Raw genomic sequence first — 26,794 nt, forward strand, 5'->3', positions numbered from 1 at the left:
CTGATGCTGCTTTTGTCCCATCCAGTCTCTGGGAAGCTGAGAATGAAATGCCCGCTGAGTTTGGAGAACCAGGATGGAAAACCATGGAGCTACTACAGACCAGGAGACCATCTGATCAGTATAGTCACCAATGGAAAGGAAAGATTGCATGCAAAGTTGCTTTTCAACGTGGCTCCTTCTCTTCAGTTTGTTTTCCATGATCCGTAAGTCATTCAGGGTGATGGAGTTGCACTCCCTCCATTCTAACACTCTCCTTCTTTTCTCTTTTTTATTTTTCATTTATTCCTATATTGGGGAATATGTCTAATTTCCTGAATGATTTTGATTTCCATGGCCTCTCTCTTTTGTCTGATTTTGTGAAAGAGACTCAAAAAGGGGTCTGAAAAAAAGCTGAAAAGGCTGCAGATTATTTTCCTCTCTGTTCAATCCTTAATTTATCACTTGAATAATGAATTTAAAGTAGTGGTGGAATCAGTTGTAGTTGCTGTATTTCAGCCCATTTCCATATTTGTGTAACTGATCTTTGCTTTTGGATCAATGTTGGTTGAAGGCTCAGTAGGCTTGTGGAGGATTATATATATTATATATAACAAAAGTATTTGTTGTGGCTGTTGATTATAATAACTTTTTTTTTCCAATAGGACTTCTGACAATTTTTTTTATTGCTTACTATTCATTTTCAACATTCAACTGGCCAACAAGAACTCTCATCTCTTCCACAACCTCACACTTGGCTACAACATCCATAACAACTATTTGAGCCCTTTCCACACTTCAGAGGCCTTGCTGGACATTCTCTCCACTGGAGAAGCCAATGTCCCCAACTACGGCTGTGGAAGGAAGGAGAACCTTCTGGCTCTTCTTGATGCAGCTGACAGGGAGATCTCCATCCAGATATCAACATTAGGAGGCACCTACAAAGTCCCACAGGTTTGTGTGTGTGTTTCTCCTTCTGGTAAAGTGAGGGGTGGGTGGTGGTGGATGAGCAATAGATCCAATATCTTCTCCATGGAATTCATCTGCTGCTTTTCAGAATATTAGTGAACATGTCAATATTTTACCCCATTATGTTCATGTTGAGATTAATCATAAAAGGCCTGAAATGCAAGCAATACATTCCCTGGAGAAGACATTCTACCAACTATTTAACTGATCAAAAAATATCCCTGGTTGTTGGGGCCTCTGTTGGCATCTTCAGTTTCACTGATAAATAATCCCTGCTCTCCAGTTGGATTGAAGTTGGCAATAGTAGCATTTTATCCATCTAAAATGTGGAATAAAAATTACTCTAGCAACTATAGGCCAAATAGATATTGTGGCTAAAATTTATGCCATGATCCTCTTAGTTAAAGCTGAGAAAAATTCATTCCTTGCAGAAGGTTTTAGGTAGAGTTAAATGCTATATAGATTTTGTAAGAAATAATGCATGTTAATAAACTAATATTGGCAACAAGTTTGTCTTGAAATATCTAATCTATATCAGTGAGGTAAAACAAGGTTTGCAGGCTTTCAAGATTTTAGTGCAGCATTTGACTCAATAAACAGAAAATTATGATGGAGAAAATGGATGGCCCTCAAAATGGAGCTCAGCCTGTAGGCCCTGTGTGGAAATTGGGATCGTAGAAACACCCAGGAGCATAGAAGAGTCCAAAGGCAGATGCATGAATAAATGTGATAAATGTATTTATTCATATAACAAAGCATATTAACTATATACAAAGGCTGTCTTAATATCCATTAGGATAGGGGGCACACAGCGTGTGTGACCACCCCTATCAAAGATCATGTCTCATGGAGAACAAACGTAAAAAGAGAGCATGGTGGAAAGGTTAGAGGGGGTTTTATACTCAGTGTAAGCCCCTCCTTTCCACATAGGGGTGGAGGCACTTTCTGCCTCCACTAGTGTCTGTATGATACATGTGCCAATGGCTTGTAAATACTTGACAGTTCCCCTCCTTGCGAGCCAATGGCATGCAAACATACAAATGCAATGCACAACAGATTTTACCCTGTGAGACATAACTTTTTACACAGATCTTTGTGCCTATCCGCTGGTAGAGGTTTTGTGAAAAAATCAGCTGTTTGATATTTGGTCTGACAATGTGATAAAGATATAAACCCCATCTCTACTAGTTGCCTAACATTTTGATAGCGGATATCAATATGTCTGGACCTTTTCCCCACTGCATAGGCTTTGGCAATGCCTATGGCCCCGGTGTTGTCTTCTATAATTTGGATGGGCAAAGTCGGTGGTGTCCAGATTCTAGAAATTAAGGCATCAAACCATATCAGATCGTTCTCTGCCTCTGATAGGCATGCATATTCGGCCTCAGTGGTGGACCCCGAAACAAATTTCTGTTGCCCCACATGCCAATGGATGGGTGCCTCATTTAATAGTACCAAGAAGCCTGAAGTACTCCTATGTGTCTTGGTATCTACGGCCCAGTCCGCATCCACGAAGCATTTTAATTGGGCCTTGTCTCTATTCTCAGGTTCCAAGCGAAGCACGTAATCTGCTGTGGTCTTGAGATACCTTAATAGCTTTTTAATGGCCAACCAGTGGAACTGGGTAGGATTGTCTGGATAGCAGGTTTACAGCCAGGGCAATATCTGGACGGCTCCAGTTACTTATATATAGTAATGAGCCGACCACTGACCTAAATAGAGTATTATTTTGGAACTCTGGGCTATCCTTGTGTGCCAATCCATAATAGTCGGTCTGCATTGGGATAGCCGTTGGCTTGCTATCTTCCATTTTACATTTCACCAAGAGTTCCTCTATCTTCTCCTTTTGGGAGAGAGCAAAACCTTTTGGTGTAGTGATGATTTGTATGCCTAGGTACTTGTCCACATATCCTAAAGACTTTAGAGTGAACTTTTTTTGTAGGGTCCTGGCAAATATAATACATCCCCCCTTGTCAGGCCCTATATATAAAAGGTCATCAACATACACTAGGACTTTCTCGAGCCCCCCTTCGGTATCCCTTGTGAAGGTACATTTATCAGCTGGAGATGGATGGAAACCCAGTGATTTGAGAGTTTTAGTCAGGCATTTGTACCACAGTCTGCCTGATGGTTTGAGGCCGTACAAACTTTTCTTCAGAAGCCAGGTGTGGCCTTCCTGCTGCTGGAATCCGGGGGCACCTCTGACGTAAATTTCTTGTTTTAGATGTGCATGTAAATAAGCAGTTTGCACATTGAATTGAAAAATGTGTTCCCCATGTGCTGCTGCGGTGACCAAAGCAGTCCTCACACTTTCCGCTCTCACGGTGGGGCAGTATGTTTCATCAAAGTCCTGCAAGTAGCGCTGTGCGTAGCCTTGTGCTACCAGCCGGGCCTTATAGAGGAGTTTGTTGTTGGGCATTGGCTTGACCTTGTAGACCAAACGGGTGCCAATTGCTTTCCTCTTTTTGGGGACTTCCATGGGGATGAAAACTTTTAATTTTTTGAGACTGTCCATTTCCCGCTCCATTGCCACCCTCCACCTGTGCTGTTCTTCCTCGGGAAGCTGGAGGACATCTATGTACATTTTAGGGGCCATGGTAACGCTGTTGACTGACGCAACACAGCCAATGTCCAACCTTTTGGGTGGCACCCCTTTATTGGAGCGTTTTGATCATCTGGGAAATTGCCACTCACCATCATCATTGTCATCCAGAGCATCAGTGTCAGAATTGGAGCTGCCGGAGGTATCTTTCCAATCAAAATGGGGCGGGCCTCTGTCCCAGGCGCTGCGAAGATATGGTCGTTTAGGTGAGGCAGGAGGTGTGAAGTCACCTAGGGAGTCCTTTTCTGAATCGTCAGAGTCAGGTAGGGATTCATCACCATCCGGATCTTCGCTGGTCTGTTGTTTGGAGTTTGTTGGTTCATCCTCTTCAGGTGGTGCTGGTTGTTCAGTGTCGCTTCTAATAGGGGAATAACCAGGTTCCTTGGAATGAATTTTTGACCAATTTGACCCCTCCTCAAAGGAAGCTGATCTAGAGACAATGACAAGGTTATTTTTGTGTACAAACCTAGAGGCCTTGCTGCTGGTTGCATAACCTATAAATCTGAGCCTCCTTGATGCCTTACCCCCCTTTCTTCTGAGGTGCTTGGGAATATGGACCCAGGCATAGGAATCAAAAATTCTCAGGTGTGAGAGGCTAGGTTTCCTTCCATGGACTAGGAAGTATGGGGTTTGGTCAATGGCACTACTCCACATCCTGTTGACTAGATAATTAGCCATTTTGACCGCTTCTGCCCCAAAAACTTGGCTCATGTCAGCATCTGCAAGTAGGCAGTTCATGACATTCTGCAGCACGCCATTTCTCCTTTCTACAATGCCATTCTCCGAAGGCATTTGAGGCGATGATTTAAAATGGAGGATACCTCTCTCCTTCATCCACTTTTCAAAAGTCTTGGATGTAAACTCAGTCCCCCTATCGCTCTGCACCTGAGCGATGCACACCTTGTGTTGCATTTGGATCTGGTTGTAAAGATATTTGAAGTTGGTAAAGACTTCAGTTTTGTCCTTTAAAATAAATACATGGCCATAACGAGAGTAATCATCTACTACTGTTAAAAAATAACGCCCCCTACCAAGGGAGGACCAACCAAATCCATGTGTACCAGCTGATAAGGGTACCTTGCACGACGGGAAGAGACCTTAGGTATAGCAGCAGTTTTAGATTTTGCTGCCTTACAGATGGCACATTCCAAATAGGTATTACAATTCTTTATTTTAAGCCCATCAGAAAAATCTTGCATTTTCTTAATAACTGGGAAGCTGGCATGGCTGAGCCTGCAGTGTAATATATGAGCACAATCCAAATGTAAAGGTTTACCCATGCATACTTTGTCAACCTTATGTATCTTACCATTACAAGCCTTGGTCTGTTCAGTAATGAGAGTAGGCACTGGATTAATGGTCACCTTAGAGTTCCTCAGGGTTGGCTGAGGAGTTGTGACCTTAATGGGCTCAGCCTTAATGGCTTTGGATGTCCTAGGAGCTGTTTTAAAAGCTTCATTGGTTTTAGGTCCAGGGTCCTTGAGTTTGGACAACCTGGGGGCTGGCACAGAAGCTTTCTGCTCTATCTGGGCGTTAGCCCCCTGAGCCCTCTTGTTAGGTGTCTTGTGCCTTTTGACCTTTGCTTTTGGGGAGAAATAAGGCAAATTGTTGATTTTTACAATATCGCCAACAACACCCCCATTTTTGAAAACATAACCTCCACCCTTCTCAAAAACCAGTTTTACTTTTTTATCCTCAGTCAATTTTAAGATGCTTAAAAGGTTGTTCTTGATTGAGGGAACATACAGTGCCCCTGTGGCATCTCCTATACCAGGCACATTGATCACGCCTTCCCCAGTTACCTCTGCCTTGTTCCCAGTGGCAACTTTTACTGAGGACTTGAGTGGGTGTAAAACCTTAAATCATTGCTTCGTGTTGGCTATATGCGTTGATGCACCTGAATCAAGAAGCCACAGCCCCTCAGCATCCTGTACCTGGGAGGTGGGATTGTCACCTGTGACACTACAGAATTGGTATCCTTTATGACCACCTCCCCCTCTTCCACGGCCTCTTTTATTTTTATTGTGCTTAAGTCCAGCTGTGTGGGCCCTAGAGCAAGGGCACTCCCCTTTAAAGTGACCTTGTATGCCACAGTCAAAGCAGGTGGGAAGGGTATTAATCCTTTCACTTGTGTCCTGGTGCCTCCTCTGAGGCCTAGGCCTGTGGTATGCCTCCTTCATTTCTTGTTGTTCCTCATCTCTGCGCCTTAAATCTTCCTCAATAAAGTGGACAGAAAAGTATTCTATATTTCTTTGTTCCCTAGAAACCCCTTCTAGAGAAATAATAAAGGGACTCCAGGATTTGTCTAGGGAGTTCAACATCACACTAATTAAAGTGGATTCAGAAACAGGCTCCCCCCTCTGTATAAACTCATCCCTCATGGCTTTAAGCGTTGCCAAATGTTCCCCCATTTTGACACCAGGTTTGAGTTTATAGTTGTGGAAAATTCTTGACAATCTGCTGGTTGCAGCCATATTGTCACTATGGAACAAATTATATAGGGCAGTCCAAACTTCCTGAGCTGTGAGGCCGTCTGAAAGACTGGCATACAGAGCTGTGTCTATAGAACTTAACAGGGTTGTGTAAGCTCTTTTATGCAGGAACTCGATTTCAGGGCTCCAAGGTAAAGGAGGTGGTCTTTTGATCATGTCCAGGGTATTTTCTCTTAAGAGAATTATCTGAATCTCTTTACACCATTTTTTAAAATTCTGACCACTTAAATGTAATTTTTCAAAATTATTTGGCAAAGTTACAAAATTATTGCCATTAAACTGCATGGGGAGTCGTTCAAATGGCTGAAAAGAGCCTGTTGTGAATGGCATTGGGATCCCTAAGCCTGGGATCGATTGCTTAGGTCTGGCTCCTTCTTGTAGTCCTTCCGTAGTTTGAAGCAACTGGGCACGTGCAGGAAATGGAGCATGCTCCATAAGTTCCAGGGCAGCAACCAGGGCCTCTATGGCCTCTTTGATGTTTGCCTTGGCAGGCGGGGCCTGGCAAGGGGCTTGTGGGTTCGAAGTGGTCCTCTGGGCCGCTGGAATGCTGAACTGACTGGCTGGCGTTGTAGGCCTGGGCTGTGGAGCTGGGGATGGCCTGGCTCATGGTTCTGGCAAAGTGCCCAGGAGAGCCGCCATCTTGGAGGAAGTTGCCTACGGAAGTGGCCTGGCGGCCATTTTGTTTGGCGGGAAACGGGGGGGAGTCTCTCTGGTGGCAGGCGCCATCTTGGAGAGATCAGGCAGGGGAGTCCTTACTGGGATGGCAGGCATCTCTGGTGCTGCCTTCTCAGGCCTCTTTCTGGCTGCTGCCCTTGTCTTCAGGAGGAAGGTGAGCGCTGCTCGGCACTCCTCTTCTGACATCTCAGCCACTTGCCTGTCCATGCTTTCATCTTGTCCTTCTGCCCCCTCTTCATCAGTGCTGAAGAAGCCTTCTCCAACATTGCCTGGCTCAGCCCCTGGGATCTTGTGCTGCATCTGGGTGGCTTCTGGCTGCCAGGGTGTAGCTGGATGGAAACCCCCTTCAATGTTTTCCATCATTGATTCAGACTGGGGCTGCTGTGAAGTTCTCCTCCGTTGAAGGCCTCTGGTCACAACAGGGGAGCTTCTCTCACAGGTTATTTTGGAGGGCATCTTGCCTTTTCAGCAGCTCCTGGAGTGGAGTTCTGCTACCATTCCCTCTGCTACCATTCTGTGAAAATTGGGATCGTAGAAACACCCAGGAGCATAGAAGAGTCCAAAGGCAGATGCATGAATAAATGTGATAAATGTATTTATTCATATAACAAAGCATATTAACTATATACAAAGGCTGTCTTAATATCCATTAGGGTAGGGGGCACACAGCGTGTGTGACTACCCCTATCAAAGATCATGTCTCATGGAGAACAAACGTAAAAGAGAGCATGGTGGAAAGGTTAGAGGGGGTTTTATACTCAGTGTAAGCCCCTCCTCTCCACATAGGGGTGGGGGCACTTTCTGCCTCCACTAGTGTCTGTATGATATATGTGCCAATGGCTTGCGAATACTTGACAGTTCCCCTCCTTGCGAGCCAATGACATGCAAACATACAAATGCAATGCACAACAGATTTTACCCTGTGAGACATAACTTTTTACACAGATCTTTGTGCCTATCTGCTGGTAGAGGTTTTGTGAAAATATCAGCTGTTTGATATTTGGTCTGACAATGTGATAAAGATATAAACCCCATCTCTACTAGTTGCCTAACATTTTGATAGCGGATATCGATATGTCTGGACCTTTTTCCCACCGCATAGGCTTTGGCAATGCCTATGGCCCCGGTGTTGTCTTCTATAATTTGGATGGGCAAAGTCGGTGGTGTCCAGATGCTAGAAATTAAGGCATCAAACCATATCAGATCGTTCCCTGCCTCTGATAAGCATGCATATTCGGCCTCAGCGGTGGAGCACGAAACAAATTTCTGTTGCCCCACATGCCAATGGATGGGTGCCTCATTTAATAGTACCAAGAAGCCCGAAGTACTCCTACGTGTCTTGGTATCTCCGGCCCAGTCCGCATCCGCGAAGCATTTTAATTGGGCCTTGTCTCTATTCTCAGGTTCCAAGCGAAGCACGTAATCTGCTGTGGTCTTGAGATACCTTAATAGCTTTTTAATGGCTAACCAGTGGAACTGGGTAGGATGTTCCACTTGTCTAGATAGCAGGTTTACGGCCAGGGCAATATCTGGACGGCTCCAGTTACTTATATATAGTAATGAGCCAATCACTGACCTAAATAGAGTATTATTTTGGAACTCTGGGCTATCCTTGTGTGCCAATCCATAATAGTCGGTCTGCATTGGGATAGCCGTTGGCTTGCTATCTTCCATTTTACATTTCACCAAGAGTTCCTCTATCTTTTCCTTTTGGGAGAGAGCAAAACCTTTTGGTGTAGTGATGATTTGTACACCTAGGTACTTGTCCACATATCCTAAAGACTTTAGAGTGAACTTTTTTTGTAGGGTCCTGGCAAATATAATACTTCCCCCCTTGTCAGGCCCTATATATAAAAGATCATCGACATACACTAGGACTTTCTCCAGCCCCCCTTTGGTATCCCTTGTGAAGGTACATTTATCAGCTGGAGATGGATGGAAACCCAGTGATTTGAGAGTTTTAGTCAGGCATTTGTACCACAGTCTGCCTGATTGTTTGAGGCCGTACAAACTTTTCTTCAGAAGCCAGGTGTGGCCTTCCTGCCGTTGAAATCCGGGGGCACCTCTGACGTAAATTTCTTGTTTTAGATGTGCGTGTAAATAAGCAGTTTGCACATCAAATTGAAAAATGTGTTCCCCATGTGCTGCTGCGGTGACCAAAGCAGCCCTCACACTTTCCGCTCTCACGGTGGGGGAGTATGTTTCATCAAAGTCCTGCAAGTAGCGCTGTGCGTAGCCTTGTGCTACCAGCCGGGCCTTATAGAGGAGTTTGTTGTTGGGCATTGGCTTGACCTTGTAGACCCAACGGGTGCCAATTGCTTTCCTCTTTTTGGGGACTTCCATGGGGATGAAGACTTTCAATTTTTTGAGACTGTCCATTTCCCGCTCCATTGCCACCCTCCACCTGCGCTGTTCTTCCTCGGGAAGTTGGAGGACATCTGAGTACGTTTTAGGGGCCATGGTAACGCTGTTGACCGAGGCAACACAGCCAATGTCCAACCTTTTGGGTGGCACCCCTTTATTGGAGCGTTTTGACCGTCTGGGAAATTGCCACTCACCATCATCATTGTCATCCGGAGCATCGGTGTCAGAATTGGAGCTGCCGGAAATATCTTTCCAATCAAAATGGGGCGGGCCTCTGTCCCAGGCGCTGCGAAGATATGGTCGTTTAGGTGAGGCAGGAGGTGTGAAGTCACCCAGGGATTCCTTGTCTGAATCGTCAGAGTCAGGTAGGGATTCATCACCATCTGGATCTTCGCTGGTCAGTTGCTTGGAGTTTGTTGGTTCATCCTCTTCAGGTGGTGCTGCTTGTTCAGTGTCGCTTCTAATAGGGGAATAACCGGGTTCATTGGAATGAATTTTTGACCAATTTGACCCCTCCTCAAAGGAAGCTGATCTAGAGACAATGACAAGGTTATTTTTGTGTACAAACCTAGAGGCCTTGCTGCCGGTTGCATAACCTATAAATCTGAGCCTCCTTGATGCCTTGCCCCCCTTTCTTCTGAGGTGCTTGGGAATATGGACCCAGGCATAGGAACCAAAAATTCTCAAGTGTGAGAGACTAGGTTTCCTTCCATGGACCAGGAAGTATGGGGTTTGGTTAATGGCACTACTCCACGTCCTGTTGACTAGATAATTAGCCATTTTGACCGCTTCTGCCCAAAAAACTTGGCTCATGTCAGCATCTGCAAGTAGGCAGTTCATGACATTCTGCAGCACTCCATTTCTCCTTTCTACAATGCCATTCTCGGACGGAGTTCGAGGGGATGATTTAAAATGGAGGATACCTCTCTCCTTCATCCACTTTTCAAAAATCTTGGATGTAAACTCAGTCCCCCTATCACTCTGCACCTGAGCGATGCACACCTTGTGTTGCGTTTGGATCTGGTTGTAAAGATATTTGAAGTTGGTAAAGACTTCAGTTTTGTCCTTTAAAATAAATACATGGCCATAACGAGAGTAATCATCTACTACCGTTAAAAAATAACGCCCCCTACCAAGGGAGGGTCTAAAAGGACCAACCAAATCCATGTGTACCAGCTGATAAGGGTACCTTGCACGACGGGAAGAGACCTTAGGTATAGCAGCAGTTTTAGATTTTGCTGCCTTACAGATGGCACATTCCAAATAGGTATTACAATTCTTTATCTTAAGCCCATCAGAAAAATCTTGCATTTTCTTAATAACCGGGAAGCTGGCATGGCCAAGCCTGCGGTGTAATATATGAGCACAATCCAAATGTAAAGGTTTACCCATGCATACTTTGTCAACCTTATGTATTTTACCATTACAAGCTTTGGTCTGTTCAGTAATGAGAGTAGGCACTGGATTAATGGTCACCTTAGAGTTCCTCAGGATTGGCTGAGGAGTTGTGACCTTAATGGGCTCAGTCTTAATGGCTTTGGATGTCCTAGGAGCTGGTTTAAAAGCTTCGTTGGTTTTAGGTCCAGGGTCCTTGAGTTTCGACAACCTGGGGGCTGGCACAGAAGCTTTCTGCTCTATCTGGGCGTTAGCTCCCTGAGCCCTCTTGTTAGGTTTCTTGTGCCTTTTGACCTGTGCTTTTGGGGAAAAATAAGGCAAATTGTTGATTTTTACAATATCGCCAACAACACTCCCATTTTCGGAAACATAACCTCCACCCTTCTCAAAAACCAGTTTTACATTTTTATCCTCAGTCAATTTTAAGATGCTTAAAAGGTTGTTCTTGATTGAGGGAACATACAGTGCCTCTGTGACATCTCCTATACCAGGCACATTGATCACGCCTTCCCCAGTTACCTCTGCCTTGTCCCCAGTGGCAACTTTTACTAAGGACTTGAGTGGGTGTAAAACCTTAAATCGTTGCTTCGTGTTGGCTATATGCGTTGATGCACCTGAATCAAGAAGCCACAGCCCCTCAGCATCCTTTACCTGGGAGGTGTGATTGTCACTAGTGACACTACAGTATTGGTATCCTTTATGACCACCTCCCCCTCTTCCACGGCCTCTTTTATTTTTACTGTGCTTAAGTCCAGCCGTGTTGGCCCTAGAGCGAGGGCACTCCCTTTTAAAGTGACCTTGTATGCCACAGTCAAAGCAGGTGGGAAGGGTATTAATCCTTTCACTTGTGTCCTGGCGCCTCCTCTGAGGCCTAGGCCTGTGATATGCCTCCTTCATTTCTTGTTGTTCCTCATCTCTGCGTCTTAAATCTTCCTCAATAAAGCGGCCAGAAAAGTATTCTATATTTCTTTGTTCCCTAGAAACCCCTTCTAGAGAAATAATAAAGGGACTCCAGGATTTGTCTAGGGAGTTCAACATCACACTAATTAAAGTGGATTCAGAAACAGGCTCCCCCCTCTGTATAAGCTCATCCCTCATGGCTTTAAGCGTTGCCAAATGTTCCCCCATTTTGACACCAGGTTTGAGTTTATAGTTGTGGAAAATTCTTGACAATCTGCTGGTTGCAGCCATATTGTCACTATGGAACAAATTATATAGGGCAGTCCAAACTTCCTGAGCTGTGAGGCCGTCTGAAAGACTGGCATACAGAGCTGTGTCTATAGAACTTAACAGAGTTGTGTAAGCTCTTTTATGCAGGAACTCAATTTCAGGGCTCCAAGGTAAAGGGGGTGGTCTTTTGATCATATCCAGAGTATTTTCTCTTAAGAGAATTATCTGAATCTCTTTACACCATTTTTTAAAATTCTGACCACTTAAATGTAATTTTTCAAAATTATTTGGCAAAGTTACAAAATTATTGCCATTAAACTGCATGGGGAGTTGTTCAAATGACTGAAGAGATCCTGTTGTGAATGGCATTGGGATCCCTAAGCCTGGGATCGATTGCTTAGGTCTGGCTCCTTTTTGTAGTCCTTCTGTAGTTTGAAGCAACTGGGCACGTGCAGGAAATGGAGCATGCTCCAAAGCCTTTTCTTGTTGGAGCTCCGATCTCCCTCTCTGAGCTCTGAAGTCAGGTCTGGCTGGAGCCTCAGAATAGGCCCGGACATCAGCGATGTGGTGGGGAAGCCTTGGAGGAGTGGGAAGAAGGCCTGGAGATCTTTCTGGAGACTGGAGGCCCATCAGATGAGGTCCATGGGCTGGATAGGCCTGGAAATGTCTCTGGATCTCCTCTTCTCCATCAGAGGAGCAGGATTGCAGCTCCGGATCATCCCAGCAGGGCTGGAAAGGTGCGGAGGCCTCAGCCTGGGCCTCCCTGGAGCATTCAGTGAATGGTGAGCGCCTCTGCAGTGGGGGGTGGGAGGCTGCAGGTCCATCTGGGTTCCTCCGGGGGTGGGAGGTTGGATTTGGGGCCCTCCTTGAGTGGGCAGCTGGGTCTGGGGCCTCGGGGGGGCCAGTGGGTGGTTGCTCCATTAGTTGCAGGGCAGCGACCAGGGCCTCTATGGCCTCTTTGATGTTTGCCATGGCAGGCGGGGCCTGGCAAGGGCCTTGTGGGCTCGGAGTGGTCCTCTGGGCCGCTGGAAGGCTGAACTGACTGGCTGGCGTTGTAGGCCTGGGCTGTGGAGCTGGGGAGGGCCTGGCTCGTGCTTCTGGCAAAGTGCCCAGGGGAGCAGCCATCTTGGAGGAAGTTGCCTCCGGAAGTGGCCTGGCGGCCATTTTGTTTGGCGGGAAACTGGGTGGGGGGGCAGTCTCTCTGGCGGCAGGCGCCATCTTGGAGAGATCAGGCAGGGGAGTCCTTACCGGGATGGCAGGCATCTCTGGTGCTGCCTCCTCAGGCCTCTTTCTGGCTGCTGCCCTTGTCTTCAGGAGGCAGGCGAGCGCTGCTCTGCACTCCTCTTCTGACATCTCAGCCACTTGCCTGTCCAGGCTTTCATCTGGTCCTTCTGCCCCCTCTTCGTCAGTGCTGAAGAAGCCTTCTCCAGCATCGCTTGGCTCGGCCCCTGGGATCTCTTGCTGCATCTGGGTGGCCTCTGGCTGCCAGGGTGTAGCAGGATGGAAACCCCCTTCAATGTTTTCCATCGTTGATTCAGTCTGGGGCTGCTGTGAAGTTCTCCTCCGTTGAAGGCCTCTGGTCACAACAGGGGAGCTTCTCTCACAAGTTATTTTGGAGGGCATCTTGCCTTTTCAACAGCTCCTGGAGTGGAGTTCTGCTACCATTCCCTCTGCTACCATTCTGTGGAAATTGGGATCGTAGAAAACACCCAGGAGCATAGAAGAGTCCAAAGGCAGATGCATGAATAAATGTGATAAATGTATTTATTCATATAACAAAACATATTAACTATATACAAAGGCTGTCTTAATATCCATTAGGGTAGGGGGCACACAGCGTGTGTGACTACCCCTATCAAAGATCATGTCTCATGGAGAACAAACGTAAAAGAGAGCATGGTGGAAAGGTTAGAGGGGGTTTTATACTCAGTGTAAGCCCCTCCTCTCCACATAGGGGTGGGGGCACTTTCTGCCTCCACTAGTGTCTGTATGATATATGTGCCAATGGCTTGCGAATACTTGACAGTCTCTCTGGTGGCAGGCGCCATCTTGGAGAGATCAGGCAGGGGAGTCCTTACTGGGATGGCAGGCATCTCTGGTGCTGCCTTCTCAGGCCTCTTTCTGGCTGCTGCCCTTGTCTTCAGGAGGAAGGTGAGCGCTGCTCGGCACTCCTCTTCTGACATCTCAGCCACTTGCCTGTCCATGCTTTCATCTTGTCCTTCTGCCCCCTCTTCATCAGTGCTGAAGAAGCCTTCTCCAACATTGCCTGGCTCAGCCCCTGGGATCTTGTGCTGCATCTGGGTGGCTTCTGGCTGCCAGGGTGTAGCTGGATGGAAACCCCCTTCAATGTTTTCCATCATTGATTCAGACTGGGGCTGCTGTGAAGTTCTCCTCCGTTGAAGGCCTCTGGTCACAACAGGGGAGCTTCTCTCACAGGTTATTTTGGAGGGCATCTTGCCTTTTCAGCAGCTCCTGGAGTGGAGTTCTGCTACCATTCCCTCTGCTACCATTCTGTGAAAATTGGGATCGTAGAAACACCCAGGAGCATAGAAGAGTCCAAAGGCAGATGCATGAATAAATGTGATAAATGTATTTATTCATATAACAAAGCATATTAACTATATACAAAGGCTGTCTTAATATTCATTAGGATAGGGGGCACACAGCGTGTGTGACTACCCTGATCAAAGATCATGTCTCATGGAGAACAAACATAAAAAGAGAGCATGGTGGAAAGGTTAGAGGGGGTTTTATACTCAGTGTAAGCCCCTCCTTTCCACATAGGGGTGGGGGCACTTTCTGCCTCCACTAGTGTCTGTACGACACATGTGCCAATGGCTTGTAAATACTTGACACCCTGATCCAAGCCCTTGTTTGAGAGGGAGGTTTGGGCTCAATGGAGCCATGAGAAGAAGGATCTATGCTTACCAAGGGGGAAGGGAAAGATGCATATTTGAACCCTTATTATTCAGTGTAGATATGAATGACTTACTAGGAGTAATGAAGGATAAAAAAAACAGATCATAAATAAATGTTATTTCATTCTTTGACAAAAATGACTAAATTAGTGAACCAGTGAAAATGCAGTGCATGTAGTATACAGTACTTGGATTTCAGAAAGGCTTTGACAAAGTAAACCACAACCTATTTCTCAGGAAGCTGAAAATATGTGGGATGGACAGCATCACCCCCAGATGGAGTCAGCCTGTGGTCCTCAATGGAACTACGTCTGCATGGAGGGAAACGAGCAGTGGGGGACCCCAAGGTTCCATTTTAGGCCCAGTACTCTTCAACATCTTCATGAATGATTTGGATGAGGGGAGAAATGGGGAAATCATCAAATTTGAAGACAACACTAAAGTGGCAGGAATAGCCAACTCCCCAGAAGATAGGCTGAAGATCCAGATGGATCTAGGTAGACTTGAACCCTGGGCCTATCTAACAAAACGAAATTGAATGTAGAGAAAAGTAAGGTTTTATACTTAGGCTAGAAAAACCAAATGTCCACTTACAGATGAGGTGAAACCTGCCTGACATTAAGCAAGATCTGAGGCAGAGGGGAGGGGGATTGGGGGCGGGGGAAACCTTCATGGATGCAGGAGCAGAAAGAAAGCCTTATGATCGCCCAGGCTATGCAACTTCCAAGAGATGCGGATGAAAACCGCCGAAGCTGGGACAGGTATGTTTACCCAACTGGGAAGGGGGGAGACCACCCCGGGGATGAACCAGAGACCACTGCTTGTGGGGGAGAGGAAGAGCAAGTTGGGAAGGAACATCTCAAGCCTCCAGAGCTCAGGAGAGAGATGCAGCAGCCCAAGGGGCCCCAGCAGTACAGGCTCCACCCCAGAGGCAGAGAAAGCCCAAGATTCCCCCCATCTCAGAAAAGTTCGGAGGAGATCCGAAGACCTTGGGGTTTTTCCTGACCCAAGTGTGGAACCATATTCAGGACTGGGGGGAGGACTTCTTGTCGGATGCGGCACGAGTGAGGTGCGTTACCAAAGCCCTAGAGGGAGTAGCAGCTGAATGGATGGTGGACCTTCACAATGACAACTCCCCCCTGCTGAGAAATTACAACCAATTTATGGGAGCCCTCAGAATGCGTTTTGAGGACCCCTTGGCCGAGCGAAAGGTGAGAATCAGAATGAAGGGCATTCGCCAGGGCTGGAGATCGGTGGCGGAGTACACCCAGGAATTCCGCGAGCTGGCACCCTTCATGAGAGGGTGGTCAGAAGTGGCCCTATTAGAGAGTTATAAAGATGGGTTGAATGAGGACATCTACAAAGATTGCCGGGCGTGGGGGGTCCCCGAAGATCTGCAGAGCTCGTATGTGGCGGCAGCAGACGTGGAGATCGACCTGGCCCGAAGCCGGATCCGTGGTGGCCGCACTTGGGATCAGCCATTCTCCTCATTCCACAAGGGGGCGCCAAAGGCAGCAGTGGGGAAGACAGGGCCCAAGCCAAAATCTTTTTTTTTTTAATAATCTTTATTAATTATTTACAAATAAAAAAACATAAACAACACAATACATAGAGACAACCACAAAAAAGGACTGACTGGGGGTCATAACATCCCCCAGATACCTATTCATAGTTACATCCTGGTAAATCTTTTTGTTCAGATAACATTGACTATTTTGAATACCAGATGCTATCAAATTATAACTAAGTATTTAATACTCTATTGTTTACTCTGTTTGTCCTCTTCTTTAACCATGTATACCAGCGTTCCCAATTACTGTAATATATGGATTCTTTTCTCTCTCTCAAATTAAATACGTTAATTTGTTCAATTAGGCACAATTCAATATCTTATTTATTATAAGTTGATCTGATAGTGTGTTTGTATTTTTCCATTGCTGGGCAAGTGCCATTCTCGCTGCTGTTGTAATATGGATAAATAAGTGCCAATCTTGTTTGTCCATGTCTTTTTGTTTGATTCCGAGTAAGTAAGCATCTGGAGTTAGGGGAAACTTTGCACCTGTAATCTCATTCATCCATTTTTGAATCTTTTCCCAAAATTTCCTGATCTGAGGGCAGGTCCACCACTGGTGAAAAAAAGTACCCCTGGCCGAATTACACTTCCAATATTTGTCCGAAGATCCAGGGAACATTTTAGCTATTCCAGCTGGTGGGAGGTACCACCTATAAATCATTTTGTAAAAGTTCTCCTTAAATGCCGCTGATAGTGTCAATTTCATTGATCTATTCCATATTCCCTGCCATTCTTCAAGTTGCATCGGTTTTCCTAAGTTTCTCCCCCAGGCTATCATCGTATCCTTTACTATCTCCTTGGCTATAAAGCTTGATAGTAAAAGATTATAGGTCTTAGATATAAATTGTCAGCATTGCAAACTGCATTTGCTTCAATGCTGCCATAGGAGGAGAAGAAGGGGGCATTTGACTTTTCACCTACTTATTTTCTCTAGAGGCAACATCTCCTGGGAGAGGGGACATTCCTTTGAGCTGAGATAGTAGAGCACTGACAGAGTGACTTGGAAGATGGCCAATGGAAAGCACAGACGGGGAAAAAGGAAAGGGAGGGTTTCGCGCCAGGAAATTAGTCTTGGCACCAAATGAGTTAGGGAAAGATCGTTGTGCTCAATAAATGATGATTTTTATCAAAGATTGTACATTTGAAATGCGATTTATTTATTTATTTATTTATTTATTTATTTATTTAATTAAATTTCTATACCGCCCTACTCCCGAAGGACTCAGGGCGGTGAACAGCAATGAAGTAAAACACATAAATACAAAAAATTTAAAATCGAATAAAATGAATTAAATAATTTGGCTGAATTTAAAATACCCAGTAATTTAAAACAAATTAAAATTTACACTTAAAAGGGAGAAGATTTAGGCCAGGCCAGCTTGATTTTGCTGCTTTTATCGCCACTAGGTAATTCCTAATATGAGATCTTACCAGTGTCCGGTCCGATTCAGAACGACTAGCCCTCCAACTGCTCTCTAGGCGTCTTTTCCGGCACTTCATCTCCCTCAGCTCCTCAGTGAACCAAGGAGCCAGGCGAGATCGGCGATGTTGAGACAACATCGGCAGCCTGACACTTCGCTTTACTGAGGGGACCTTGCAAACCATGTCTGAACGAAGCAGAGAGCTGGGAGAAACCGATTGCTGGGGAGAGACAGAAACCGCCACCCAGTCAGATGCCTGTTTCGTGCACCCCATCAGAGAGGATGAGATAACCCTGGAGAATCCTGAAAAGCCCCGCTGGTCAATTGGCATCAGGAAGAAAGATGGCTGGGATGAGAGAACCAGAGGAGTCACCCTCAACCATGGCAACCGAAAACCGGGGTGGAAACTGGAACTAGAAGCCCTTGCTGACCAGGGGGGACTGACCAAAACTCCACTAAGGGAGGACTATCTGAAGAGGCATATAACCCAATTGGTGATGGAAACTTTGGAAAATCTCAATATCCGAAGGGGGCCAGAAGAACAACCAAAGGGCGCGGAAAGGGCAGCAGTCGCGGATGATGCCACAGGAGGCACCCCTCTCCTGGAGCCTACCTATCGAGCACATGGCGCAGCAACAGTGGGAGAAAACCCAGAAAACCCTCCCCCCCCCAGGCAGCACGCACACCAGCGCCCATTCCCAACCAGCCCCGACTCCCGCAACTGGAAAGAGAAACTCCCCCCCCTTGGAGTGAAGTTTGATGGGAACCGCAACAATTAGGATTCTTTGTGGCACATGTGCTAACTTACATGCAAGAGTACGGGTGTGATTTCCAAACCCAAGGATCCCGAGTGCAAGTTGTGACCCTAGCCCTAGAGGGTGCTGCCGCCAAATGGATGGTGACCCTACATAATGCCAACGCACCAGAACTGCGGAATTTCGACCATTTCATGATGGCCCTGTGAGTCGGTTCGAGGACCCACTGGCAGATTGCAAAGCACGCGACCGCATTAAGGTGGTGAGGCAGGGGCGACGGCCAGTAGCAGAGTATACTGAAGAATTCCGGGACCTCGCGTGTCGTGTGCACTGGCCGGAAGATATTTTGGTGAGCTGCTTCAAGGACAGGCTGAGTGATGATCTATAAAATGCCTGCGTGGCCCGAGGTGCACTGAATCACCTACATGAATGGTATGTCACCTCCAAAGAAGCTGAGATCGATATGGCCAGAAACCAGTATTAAGGGGGGAGAGCATGGAAGAAATCCCCACCCCAATGGAAGCAAGATCCCCATAAATCACAAACCGCATTTTTTCCGAGATCTTCAGCCTGTTTCAAGTGTGGAAAAGAGGGGCACCGAGCTGCAGAGTGTCGTTCGCAAACACCAGCCCGGAACCACCCACTGGGGAGAGCCCTGCAAAACCGGGTCGGCGTGGGAAGGAGACTGTCCTGAGGAGCAAGGAGACCGTAGAATTCCCATCCCCTCCCCTCTTTGGGGAGGAAACCCTGGCATCTGAACAGGAGGAATCACACTCGTTCGGAAGCGATCCAGATGATCAACCACTGGTAAGCAAACCAATTAAACCGCTTACCCTCCCCTTAAGACTATTTATCCCAAACCAGAACAGGGAGATAAATATCCCCACCCTAGTGGACTCAGGGTGCACCCGTTGTTTGATCAGCCCATCCCTAGTAGGGAAGTTAGGGATTAATGTAAAAAAGCTGAAAAAACCCATCGCTTTCTGCCAACTAGATGGGTCAATAGCAGGAGGGGAGCCAGCTTCTTTTGCTACCGAGCCTCTACATATAGGCATCAGAAGCCACAAGGAAATGCTTACTTTTATAGTGGCACCTGGCATGGAATGGCCGTTGGTTCTGGGCCTTGCATGGCTGAAAAAATGGAACCCAAAAATCAATTGGAAACAAGGCATCATAAAATTTCAGAGGAATGTGACTTTTGCTGAGAATCCACATAAAGGAACTGAGGGGGCAGAGAACTGAGAAACAGCCATGCCTGGTCACGCCATACCAACTGAGGGCATACCCATAGAATACAAGGATTTGGCTGAGGTTTTTAGCGAAAAAGCCTCAGATGAGCTCCCCCCCCCCACTGCACCACTGACTGCAATAGAAATCTTACCTGGTGCAAAACTCCCTAAACCCAAGATGTACAGCATGTCACCGAGGGAGTTGGAAGAGCTGAGAACATTTATTGAGAAAAACCTAGCAAGGGATTTCATCAAGCCAGCCCAGCCAAAAATTGCAGCTCCAGTGCTCTTTAGAGAGAAAAAAGATGGCTCAAAACGTCTCTGCGTTGACTTTCGGACCCTAAATGTGATCAGTGTGGAGAACATGTATCCCCTCCCCTTTATGAAAGATATGCTAGCACACCTCGCTAAAGGGAAATTTTTTTCAAAGCTGGACTTAAGGGAGGCTTACTACCATGTCAGAATTAAGGAGGGGGATGAGTGGAAAACAGCATTTAACACCCCCCTCGGCTGCTACCAATTCAAGGTGCTCCCCTTTGGGTTGCAAGGAGCTCCTGCAGTGTTTATGCAGTTAATAAATGAAGTGCTGCATCAGCATTTATATAAAGGGGTCCTGGTCTATTTGGACGACATTTTAATCTATACCGAGACCAAAGCAGAACATGTAAAACTAGTCAGGGTGGTTTTAAACAAACTCCGCGCTGCCAAACTTTATGCCAAACTTTCCAAATGTGAATTCCACCAAGAGAAGATTGACTATTTGGGATACCGCATTTCACACCAGGGGGTTGAGATGGATCCTCTAAAAGTGCAGGCTGTACTTGATTGGGAGCCTCCATGCATGCATAAACAGCTACAGAGCTTCTTGGGTTTTGCCAACTTTTACCGCCAGTTTATCCCTGCTTTCACTCAGATTGCCCTCCCCATCACCAAGCTCTTAAAAACAAAGGGGGAGGACAATCCTAAACCAAAGCAGCCATTGAACTGGACTATGGAATGCCAGGCGGCATTTGAAAAACTTAAACGGCTGTTCTCAGCAGAACCAATTCTAAAACACCCAGACACAGAGAAACCATTTGTCATACAAGCAGATGCCAGCGATGTGGCAATAGGAGCGGTCCTGCTTCAGAAGAATGAGCAAGACCAACTACAACCCTGTGCTTACACATCCAAAAAGTTGAATGAGACTGAGCAAAGGTGGGCTATTTGGGAGAAAGAGGCGCATGCAGTTCGTTGGGCATTGTTAACCTGGCGGCACTTCCTAGAAGGCAGTAAGACCCCTTTTGAAGTCTGGACTGATCATAAAAATCTAGAAGCCCTAAAGACCCCAAGGAAACTCTCCCCAAAACAAGTACGATGGGCTCAGTACTTTAAACGGTTTGATTTTACTCTAAAATACCTCCCGGGGGGGGGGACTTTCTGGCGGATGCGCTATCCAGAAAACCGCAATACATTCGTGCAAGGTCAGACGTAATCAAACCTATAGTACAAAACAGTCAACTAGCCACTAAAGTAGTCACCAGATCCCAGGAAAAACAAGAAACATGACAGACAATGACATCACCCAAAATTTTAAACAAGCATTGGCCACTGATGAATGGTTTTTGAACAACAAATCCAGCTGTCTGATGAAAGAAGGCTTGGCTTGGGTGGGGGGGGGAAGTTGTATGTCCCTGCCAGCCAAAGACTATGCTTAATGGTACGGTGCCATGACTCCAAATTAGCTGGACATTTTGGGTTTGTGAAAACTTTACACCTGATTAAAAGACAATTTTGGTGGCCATCGCTAAAAAAGGACATAGAAAGCTATGTAGCTAGCTGCCCCATTTGTGCAGCAGCAAAAAGACGTCAGGGGAAATCCCCAGGTCTATTGCAGAAGGTAGCTGAACCTGCAGCGCCTTGGAGAGAGATCGCTATGGATTTCATTGTAGAATTGCCAAACAGTGAGGGAAATACGGTCATTTGGGTGGTGACAGACCTATTTTCAAAACAGGCACATTTTATACCCTGCCAAAAGATCCCAACTGCTAAAAGTTTAGCCAAATTATTCCTAATGCACATTTATCGACTTCATGGGGCTCCACAAAGGATCATCTCTGACAGAGGGGTTCAATTCACCTCCAACTTTTGGAGGACATTTTTGGGCTTACTTGGTACTGGCCAGGGGTTGAGCACATCTTTTCATCCGTGTACTAATGGTAATTCTGAAATTTTGAACTTGGTGCTAGAACAATATTTAAGATGTTTCATTAATTTTCAACAGGATAACTGGACCAAACTTTTGCCTTTTGCTGAAGTTGCGTTTAATAATGCTGTACATTCAAGCACTGGTTTTACCCCTTTTAGAGTAGCAACAGGCCAGGATTTCAGCCCCATGCCTGAACTGAACCATCTGCGCATGCGCCAAGATGGCGGCGGTAAGAAGATCGCGTTGCAAGTAAGCTGAAGATCGGACAATGGGGGGGCCTTTGGGGGATGGCATGAACATCGCCACCCCCAGCCCCAGTTAGGGGACCCCACCCAGACGGGGAAGATCTTTTTCTTCCCCCGAAACACCTGTGGCTGGGTATGCGGAGCTCCGGGAGTGCCAGGAGCACCGGGGGAGAGACGGCCTAGCCTCCGGATCAACAGGAGCCTCCCGGTGTCAGAGGAAGTGGCGGCCAGGGCGGCGGCTGCGATGGCGGCTGCGATGGCAGCGCAGGGACCTGGCGACCCCCTCGGATCCCCCCCAAACATTTTGGAGACCTGGGGGTGTGGAGGAGGGGGAAGATTCTGCTGGGATCCTGGTGAGGCTGATGCGGTGGCTGGCGGCGGCGGGCAATGGTGGCCGTAACCAAGACGCCGGATCAACAGGAGCCTCCCGGTGTTGGAGAAAGCGGTGGCCAGGGCGGCGGCGGCGACGCCGGCTGCGATGGCGGCTGTGACAGTAGCGCAGGGACCTGGCGACCCCCTCGGATCCCCCCCAAACATTTTGGAGACTTGGGGATGTGGATGGGGGGAAAAGATTCTCCTGGGATCCTGGTGTGGCTGGCGCGGTGGCCAGCGGCGGTGGGCAATGGCGGCCGCAACTGTGATGTCGATAGGAGGAACTGGAGGTAGAGGCTCGTGGTGGAGGCAGAGGCCAACAGAGGCTGATAGAGGCTGACAGAGGAAGTCTGTGTGGGAACTCTACCTCAGAAGGTTTGGGCTGGGAAACAGGACTTTAACACCGGTCCTGCATTGACTCTGGAGACCTGAGATTGAAGCCATGAAGGTTGGAGGGTGGAAGAGATATGGGGTCGGGGGGGCTGGAGGTCGACCGGTTTCTGGTCCCCTTGGATGTTCCCCCCCTTGCCCTCCCCCTCTCCCTCTCCCGCCCTGATTATGTGGCAAATACTGCAGCGTGTGACGGGTGTATCATCGACCTGGCCTTTGGGAGAAAAAAAAAGGACTGTCATCCACCCCCCTGCCTCCGGACAATCTGTCTTTCTCCCCCGGGGGAGTGGTACCTGCTGAATGGCATATCTTTTTACAACTTGACCCCTAGTGGGAGAAGATGTAGGACAGCCGTTATGAGATCAGTGAGGGAATAGCCATGTCAGATGGGCCAGGTCATCAATTTTTTACATCAGCCAGGCAGCCGCCATGAGAGGACGGCTTGGACATTGCCCTCAGGACTATGTGGAACTGCCTGGAGACTCCTCCTACTGCTGTGAGAGGGCAGTGGAATCCACTGGAAATAATGGACTGTTACACTACCATAGATCATCGGTCCCCTTGCCATCCTTCACTTACCGCCCAACTGAATGACATATACCGCAGCTGAACTCTTGGCACTGTGAGACTCCCCCCTCTCGCAGGCCTGGCCCTCCTCGCTATCGAGGGCCCACCTTAAGGACAGGTTTTGGAACCCTGAGAGGTGGCATGATGCAACAAAGGGGTTGAGGAGTCTCATGAGGAGATTTTTAGGGGGAATTTTAAGGGGGGGGTGGTTATGTGGGGTTGGGGGAAACCCCACAGGAGGGGGGCGGTGACCAGGCGGAGGGCGATGCGGGAGGTGCGAAATTGGGGACTAAGGAGGGCTTGACCATCGGTACTGTGAGTGGGAGGGGCAGGTATGGTGGGAGTAGGGGGCCACATCGTGTCTCCGAGGCGCTCACTTGCTGGTTACAAGCGGTGGTGCAACCCGACCCCCAGTGCTCCTCTCGGGATCTGGGTTGCACGGATCCCCGGGACCCAGGCCTGAGGCTGTTGTTGTGTATTGCCAGGTCCGTGACCAATAAAGCCCCCCTCATTTGTGATCTGGTTCGGGAGGGGGTGCAGACCTGGCAGGTGTCACGGAGACCTGGTTGGGCCCGGAGAGGGGGTTCCCCCTCGTTGAGATGTGCCCACCAGGTTTCTGGGCTTTCCACCAGCCAAGGGCTCAGGGAAGGGGTGGAAGGGGTGGGGGAGTAGCGGTTATTATAAAAGAGGATCTTGTTCCAAGGGAGGCCACTGTACCTCAGATAGCCGGTTGTTAGTCCCTCCTTGTGAAGTGGGGCTGTGGTGGGCAATTGGGTCTGCTGCTTACGTACCTGGCTCCCTGCCACATGGCAGCGACCCTGCCTGAGCTGCTCGACGTAATAGCCGGGGTGGCGGTGGAGACTCCCAGTTGATGGTGATGGGAGACTTCAATCTGCCATCTGTCGGCGAGACGTCTGCAGTGGCTCAGGAGTTCATGGCTTCCATGACGGCCATGGACTTAACTCAAGTAAGTCATGGCCCCACTCACACGGGGGGAAACACTCTGCATCTGATTTTTATCTCTGGTCAGTGGTTGAATGACCTAGATATAGGGGAAATAGGAATAGAACCCTTGTCATGGTCGGATCATTCTCTCCTTTGGCTTGATTTTCATACTGCTACACCCTGCCGCAGGGAGGCAGAACCAATGAAATGGTTCTGCCCCAGGCGCCTGATGGATCCAGATGGATTCCAGATGGAGCTTGGGCCATTCCCGGAGGTGATGGCACATGACTCGGCTGAAGACCTGGTGGCCTCCTGGGATAGGGAGGTGGCTGGGGCTTTGGACTGCATCGTGCCTTTGCGGCCGCTGATTTGGTGTCGCGCTCACTTAGCTCCTTGGTTTACTGAGGAGCTGAGGGAGATGAAGCGCCGGAAAAGACGCCTAGAGAGTGGTTGGAGGACCAGCCGTTCCGAATCCGACCGGACACAGGTGAGGTCTTATATCAAGACCTACCTAGTGGCGATCAGGGTGGCAAAGTCTAGGTACTTCTCCACTCTGATTGCATCAGCAGATAACCGCCTGGCCACCCTGTTCAGGGTGACCCACTTCCTTTTTTTTAATATATACTTTATTGATTTTTTAAAAAAGGTTTTTTTAAAAAAAGAAAATATCAAATCTCAGGTAACATCTGAGGTATCGTGCGATTACATATATACAGTATATACACAACAAGTATCTTCAAATCTATCATTATTAGAAATAGGCATATCCTTATAGTCTTGTTCTATTATTCCACCATTTATACCACCTTTCCCATACTGCCTTAAATTTTGAATTCTCATCATCTTTGAGCATACTGGTTAATTTTGCCATTTCTGCACATTCCAATATTTTATTTATTATTGTCATCTCTGGAGGTATTTGTTTTTCTTTCCAGTATTTTGCAAAAATTAATCTGGCCGCTGTTATAATATGTATAATTAATTGTATCTTGTCCTTAGAGAGTCCATCTCCCATCATTCCTAGTAAGAAAATTTCTGGAGATAATTTTATATCTTCTTCCACTATTTCCCGCAGCCAAGTTCGTATTTTTGTCCAGAACTTTTTTGTCTCTGAGCAGGACCACCACATATGAAAGAAGGTGCCAACCTCCTTTCCACACTTCCAACAAATTCCTGAGGCGTTAGGAAATATTTTTGCTAATCTAGATGGAGCTAAATACCATCTGTGAAATATTTTGTAGTGGTTCTCCCTATAAGTTGCCTTTCTCTGTTCAAGGAAACAGGGTGACCCACTTCCTACTCCAACAGGGAACTCGGAAAGACCCCTTGCAGGGCAGGGCCGAGGATTTTGTGCAATATCTGCACGATAAAATCACTCAGATTAGGGATGGCCTGGACTCCGACTGGGTGGTTTCAGACGGGGTGTGGGAGGGCGGTCTTGAGAACGTTATCTGGGAGGAGTTTGACTCTGTTGCTCCCGAGGACATGGACAGGGTTCTGAGTGGGTTTAGCACCGCTACATGTTTGTTGGACCCGTGTCCCTCCTCGCTGGTACTGGCCTCCCGGGAGGTTACACGAGGCTGGCTCCAGGGGATTACTAACGCTTCTTTGAGTGAGGGCTCTTTTCCTGCCACCTTGAAAGTGGCGGTGGTGAGGCCTCTCCTCAAGAAGCCCTCTCTGGACCCAGTTGTTTTGGCAAACTACCGTCCAGTCTCCAACTTTCGCTTTGTGGCGAAGGTTGTTGAGAGTGTGGTGGGGCGACAGCTCCCTCGGTACCTGGATGAAACTGTCTATCTAGACCCGTTTCAGTCGTGTTTCAGACCTGGGTACAGCACGGAAACGGCATTGGTCGCGCTGGTGGATGATCTCTGGAGGGCTCGGGACAGAGGTTGCTCCTCTGTCCTAGTCCTATTAGATCTCTCAGCGGCTTTTGATACCATCAACCATGGTATCTTACTGCGCCGACTGGGGGAGTTGGGGGTTGGAGGCACCGTTTTATGGTGGTTCTCCTCCTACCTCTCTGACCGGTCACAGTTTGTGTTGACAGGAGGGCAGAGGTCGACTTCAAGGCGCCTCACTTGTGGGGTGCCACAAGGGTCAGTCCTCTCGCCACTCCTGTTCAACATATATATGAAGCCGCTGGGTGAGATCATCCGTGGTTTTGGGGTGAGCTTCCATCAGTACGCTGATGATACTCAGCTGTACATTTCCACCCCGGACCATCCCAGTGATGCCTTGGAAGTGATGTCCCGGTGTCTGGAAGCCGTACGGATCTGGATGGGCAGCAACAGGCTCAGGCTCAACCCCTCCCAAGACCGAGTGGCTGTGGTTTCCGGCGTCCCGATATAGTCAGATGACACCATCACTGACTATTGGGGGGTGAACATCTGTCCCCCAAGGAGAGGGCTCGCAACTTGGGAGTCCTCCTGGACACTAGGCTGTTCTTAGAAGACCATGTGATGGCCGTGGCCAGGGGGGCTTTTTATCAGGTTCACCTGATACGCCAGTTGCATCCCTTCCTGGATCGGGACTCCTTATGCACATTCAC

Source organism: Pituophis catenifer, unplaced genomic scaffold, assembly GCF_029215685.1.
Source record: "Pituophis catenifer annectens isolate HBS135680 unplaced genomic scaffold, rPitCat1.0.hap2 SCAF_19, whole genome shotgun sequence".
In the NCBI taxonomy this organism is placed as follows: Eukaryota; Metazoa; Chordata; class Lepidosauria; order Squamata; family Colubridae; genus Pituophis; species Pituophis catenifer.